At 32.0% G+C, this 6,419-nt stretch overlaps 2 long non-coding RNA genes across 2 annotated transcripts; one reads left to right on the top strand and one right to left on the bottom strand.

Moving 5' to 3' along the window:
• Positions 1-4,127: 4,127 nt before the first annotated feature.
• On the top strand, positions 4,128-5,297 carry LOC135265955 (uncharacterized). The gene is made up of 3 exons (XR_010333850.1): positions 4,128-4,190; positions 4,239-4,360; positions 4,417-5,297. It is a non-coding gene; the product is annotated as an uncharacterized LOC135265955 (long non-coding RNA).
• On the bottom strand, positions 5,266-6,419 carry LOC103313499 (uncharacterized). The gene is made up of 2 exons (XR_010333849.1): positions 5,828-6,419; positions 5,266-5,642 (listed from the first exon to the last, which is right to left on the bottom strand). It is a non-coding gene; the product is annotated as an uncharacterized LOC103313499 (long non-coding RNA).

Consider the following 6,419-nt stretch of genomic DNA (forward strand, 5'->3'; position numbering starts at 1 on the left):
GATAATAATAATTGAAAGAATAAAAATAAATCAGCTGATATTATGGATCGATAATAAGGAATTTGCAGAATGCAGAAAATGCCTTGCGTTATAAAAAATCGCAGACATTACGCCCAATAATTGTCCACAGTGTATGAATATACATTACTTATTGCTTTGTTTCATTTTCAATTTAATTAAACAGCTTTTGTAAATTTACAGTTAGGATTATTTTTCCTAACAATAATTATTGAAAAACTCGTCAATGTGCGAGTAATTATTTTCAGGTTTTCAATGAATGTAATTATTAAAGTTAAATTCTATGTAATAATTTAATGTGAGTAACGCTATAATGAGTAAAAAGCCCCAGGATCACTTCCGATGTCGTCATCGATTTCAAATTAGCAAGTTTATGAATAAATTCTCTCGTTGTGCTAAATAACTGTGCAAAGAACGACCCAAACATTTTCTAGATTAATTTGTATTCATTGATCAAAACCTTCATTTTCACACCCAGTCAAGTCTTACACATGTATGTATGATGTCCTCGTGAGCTACGCAATATCCGGTCAGCTTTCTTTTGTTCGTCGGAAATATAAGAAAATGATACACTTTGTAAACAATTTATTAACTTTATTTTAATCTCACTGCAGCGAAATAAATGCAAGTTGTTTTAACAGCAAAAAAAATCACCCCTAAAATTTAATTTTTTTTTATGTGAATAATTCTTTAAATATTTTATATATTTCAAACGTCTTGCAATTAACAAAGTTCAATCTGATGATTTTTCAAGGTTTATCTTCGAAAATTTACGAAACTAAGTTCAGTTTTTGAAGGAACAGCTCATTCCAGACTGGTTATTCATCGAGCATTTTTACCAAGGTTTGTAAATTTCTGTCAACAAGGTCCCGCCTCTTTACTTAGCAGAGCTTAGAGGAAATGTATTTAAATATTTCAATAGTTTCATCTTCATTGTTGGGCAACTTCGTAAATTTAAAATTATAGATTACGCATTGAACCATAAAATCATGCACTTCTTGCAGACGTTCAAAGAAATGTTTTATGGCATTTTGCATAGACATTATCGTAAATCGTGATCCATGTTATTAAATATGGCATTTCTTAATCAAACAATAAACAAATGCAAATAGGTTGCAAGTTCCTGTTGACAGTCCGAATTTTCGTAAAACATAAACTGAAAATTGAAGGCAAGTGGAGTTATTAGCAGGAAAGTTATGGAATGTCGATCAGGTGTATTACAGACAGGCGTGTCGACCTCGGAAGACGATACAATTCCGTCTGACGTGTTTCAATATGGTTCATTTTCTTTTAAACACAGGAAGGACAATGAAGAGCGCCTGTAGGGCTATACTACAGAGAATTCATTGTCACATGTTACCTTTAAATTATTATAATTTGGGTGTGTTTCAATCCGGAAAAATTTAATACGCATGGAAAACTACATTTTAGAGGTAACACAAATTTTCTGGCCTCACTGATTTTAACCTTTTGATATCTAGCTAGGGGCCTCTTGTGCGATTATCAAGTTATCACGAGATGGTTTTAAAGAGCAAGTAACGGGTTTTCATCTGCGCAAAATATTTATTTTATGTAATAAAGTAAATTACTATCGATAAATAGAAAACTGAAAAAATAAAGCAGCTTTGGATTACAAAAATTTATTAAAGAATTTAAGAAAACGATACAAGTTCTTCCATTTATACCAAAATGGTTTTTGAAAACTTTTATTTGTGTTTTTCCCGGACTTTTTTTTACACGTTTAGACTTTCACTTTTCGAGTTATAACTTTTTTAGTGAAGAACTAAATATGCCACTGTAATATAGCGACTCTAATTTTAGCTTGAACTTTAAGCAAAAAAATTCAAAAATTTTAATTTAAGAAAGCTGGTTGGTATAATACGCAAAATAAACTGTAGAAAAAAATTTGATTTTTGAGTTATAATTTTTTTAATTAAAAACTAAACTGCGTCTGTAAATGACCACAAGAATTTTAGGCAAAAACATTTAAAAAATTAGCATTTCGGTGTCGATTTGATTTCTCCTTTAAAAAGTTAGTCTTTTTTTAAATAATTTTATTTTGGTAATAATTTAAAGACTTTTGAACGTTAAATAATTAGTATTCATGTAATTCATGTTATGTAGTACTTCAATTCAGTTGATTATTTTACTGTAAACTTTAAATTTCAACATATGCAACTCTTTATTCGCAAGAGTCTTGAACACATTCTATCTACGTGCTCAATGCTCAGTTACAAGTCGAATAATAATAATTAATTATTATGTTTATGAATTATCCTTTTGTGATAATAAATTATTGCATTTTATACGCATTTCTGAAGAATTACGCCTTGTTTTCGGTTAAAATTACAAGGGATTACACAGCAGTAACATCAGAGCTAATGATGAGAAAATAATTTACGATCGCATTAAAATATTTTCTTTTAATTAATTCATTGAATAATGTGCAGTGGTTCGCACTTAACTTCTGCCTTAGGTATTATTAAACTAACCGTACATTTATAATTGCAATTTTATTACGTCCGTAATAATAAATCATAAACATTCTGATTCATGCGTTTAAAGGCAAATTTTTGTATGTAGAAGACGCTTTGAAAAAAGCTTGAAGTAATTATTCAACCGATATCTTAAAAATAGGCTTACAAGATAATTTATAAACGCTTTTCAGGCTATAAATTACATTAATTACCACACCATCAGCAAAACTTTACAATAAATTGACAAGTGTCGTTTTTCAAGATCAAGATCACAACCTGATGTGGTTAACATTTCACTGCTTTGTTATGCCATGAATTATTCAAATCGCAAAACGAAACATCTTGTTTCAAACCATTAATTTGAGCCAATAAATCAAAACTAATATTAATTTTGTGGAACCCGTTGAACTAAAAACTTAACACATTCAAAAATATAGATGACTCAAGTTTTAAACATTTGCGTAAAACAAACCCAAACAAAATTAAAAAATCATAAACTCGTAATTTTTGGAAAAAATAATAATACATGTATAAATAACACGTGGCAAAAAAAGTAAGAAACCAAATTTTTCCAGATTTTTTTAAATAATGGCTCCTAATTAGGTAAATGACTGGTGGAATTGTCTGGATTATTTTGTAAATTTACGACCTATAATGGCTCGTTGTAAATCTCACAAACAAAGGATTTAGTTGCAATAAATTTATAAATTAAAAAAAGCGTATTTTGCACCCTTCTGTTTAATTTTACTTATTTGGCCCTGAATTGAGATGCTAATTTTTCTTCCAAGTATAGTCCGGGACATTTCTATATGAGATACGTCACAGCGCATACGTTGACGCGAGACTATATAGAGCACAAAAACTAGATAAGAGCTCAAATTTAGGGAACTTGGTTGTTTGATGTGTTTGACAGATGATAAATGTAAACAATTCGGAAATAAAATTAACTAGACGCCCTCTGGTGATGACTTTTGAACTATGTCGAAAACAGTAAAGAAATTTTCGTAATTCCACATTTAACTGACATATGACTGACATTTAATGAATTGTTCAACAATTTTGCGTGTATAGTGTTAATTACTTACAATACAAAGAATTACTTTAAAAGTACGTGGTGGTAAATACTAGCGTTCACTTTGGTTCTGTGGTTTTTCGTGGTATAAAGTGTTTATTGTTGGAACTTGAAAGGGGATAAAAAGTGAAAAATATTTAAATTTTGATTACAAAGTGTTATCAAACAGTTGTCTAATTAAAGATTATAAGTAATGGATCACAGCGAACACAAAGTTTGGCTCAAGAAACCAATAAATTAGTGAAGTGTTATGAATTTTAGTTAGAATTTTCCACTGAAAAAATCATGAAATGCTGCGGTAAATCTACAAAACTACAATAAAGATTAACAACTGCTGATACATTTAAACGTAAATTATGCCAAAAGGTAGGCTTTTCAATGTCTTTGTAATAATTTTCCAATAAAGAAAGTGAACCAAACAGACATTCGTTATTCGTGTTTTCCTCGTCATCTCTCATTTGTCAACATAAGTTTCTTGCATCAAAGATGCAATAATCATTCCGCATAGACAATGTAATAATTGTGAAGCCCCAAAATTCGTACAACGCTCAAAATATCCGAATAAAGATTTTCCCGCCATTTATGGCTACTGTTTTCGACCTAGCTCAGTGGCGCCCCCAACGGTAATTTTACTTCCGAATAATAAAAATTTAAATATTTCTTTATTGTAGTAAAGTACAGAAAAATGTACCAACTAGAACACTTAAAAACAAATGGAGAAACTTTCAAATGCTTTGAATTACCGTTGCTGGATTACTGTTGAGGTTATGTTTGACCTTGGTATGACTGGCAGGTTTAAAGTTGAAATTTGCATTAAAAAGGCCATAAAAGCCTCGAAGTTCCTTTTAGGGTAGTCATCGTCATGTTCCAATTGCATGCCCCCTCTCTGCCACATCAGTAAAATTTGCCACAAAAGTTTTAAAAAACGACTTTAAACAACAAAAAAGGCCCTATTTTCATTAACAATGAGACATATCTCGCTGCATGCGGCACGACATAGGCCTCATAGACCAATCTCATTGTGAATGGTTTTCGCTGAGATCACTTTGAGAGGGTTTCACTGAGACTGACGTTGGCGGAAGGCTGAAACCTGCCTCGCGACAAGTCTTTGCACCAACATTCGAAAACGCTGTCAATGGCTTAAAATGATAAACTTTGTCAGTTTTTTTGTGTCTTTTGGGATTAGTCTTTGAGTCCTGTCGCGCCGCATGTAGCGAAACAGATCTCATTGTGAATGGGTTCTTTAAGAAACAGTTTCAATGTAAACCACAAGACATACACTGAGACGGCCTCATGCCTCATATCATGGCTTGTAATTGACAGCGTTTTATAGAATGATTTGGAATCATAATGCAGAGATGGTTGCTAGACAGGCAGGCAGGTCTCAAGCCTACTGCAGAAGTCGCTCTCAGTGAGTCCATGTCTTAGAGATGCAAGACCAATTTAGACCATTTACAGTGAGATTGGTGTCCGAGACCTATGTCATGCAGGAAGCCAAACTTTATCGTGAATGGACCCTTTTCAATGAGTGTGTACTTTTTGAATAAATTTGAAATGGCCTTTTTGAAAAAAACAGTTGTCTCTCTTTTATTCATCTATTCAACACGTTTGTATTCGATGCACTTACACCAATTTCATTATCAGTGTCTTGATTATCAGGCAAGGGCAAAGTGGAATTGGGGGCAACACAGAAATAAAAACACTTTAATTTCCTTTATTAGTAGGCTATATTTTTTATACAAGACGACTACTCTCAGACAGAGACGTACAAAAATGTAAACAAGAGTAAAAGTTGGTTTTTCGCAATATTTCACACTATTCTCCACACGTCCACAGTAAAATCAGAAAGCGCTTCTTGTTATAAAGCCCTTATTATGTTTTTCGACGATGGCTGAGACATGGCTGAGACTTTGTGACGTATTTGTTAAACGTAAGTTTTCAAATACCCCATGCCAGTGCAAAGGAGTTATATTAACAATTTTATGGGATTATTTTTAACTTTACACCCATTCTGCTTGAAACAAGAGTGGCTACCAGGAAATAACAACGAAAAAAGTGGACCCAAAAGGCATCAGCTGCAAATTATAAACACTATCTGTGATTTTTTAAATAAATTTTTTAATAATTAATAAAAAACATGACAATATTAAGCTTTTCGATTTCGTTTGGTTTGAATTTTATATGAAAATAGAAAGGTTAACCCTCTACACCAGAAAAGACAAAACCATAAAGAAAGTATCTGTAAATGTCGTGAACTTACTTTGAAGTAAACAGTGGGCTTCATCTATAACTCATAATTACTTGAACCGCAATTCCCATCATCAAAATGTGCAAAACTGCGATAAGTGAGGTTATGCAGTTATGCACTTTGTTTTCCAGTTTTTCACACAAAATATATCACAAATTGCACAAATCGTACAACCAGCGATAGTCAGTACTGTCAGTACATCACAGCAGCTTTCTCCAGCACAATCACTGACTGCAATTCTGTGTTGTGCCATTCCCGTCTCATCATATAATCTAAGTAAAAAAAATAATTGTTATATGATAACTAATGTTTCTACCTTCAAAAATACTTGCGTAAATATGTTATTATCCCGTTAGTACACACTTTTAAAGCAGCCACTGGTTATATAGATTAAAATTATAACATTTCCTTTGTTATTGTGTTATTGTTTACATCAGTCAGCTGTTTACTGTCATTTTCTAATGTTACCAATTTAAAAAATGTCCCTGTTATTAAAGCTCAAGGACCATAGAATGAGAGAGAGAACATTTTTTGTTCACATAGACGCTGAATACACGTATAAATGTCAGAAAATTCAAATTTTTTATGTCCAAATAGAAATGTC

This window comes from Tribolium castaneum, chromosome 4, assembly GCF_031307605.1.
Source record: "Tribolium castaneum strain GA2 chromosome 4, icTriCast1.1, whole genome shotgun sequence".
NCBI classification, from domain to species: domain Eukaryota; kingdom Metazoa; phylum Arthropoda; class Insecta; order Coleoptera; family Tenebrionidae; genus Tribolium; species Tribolium castaneum.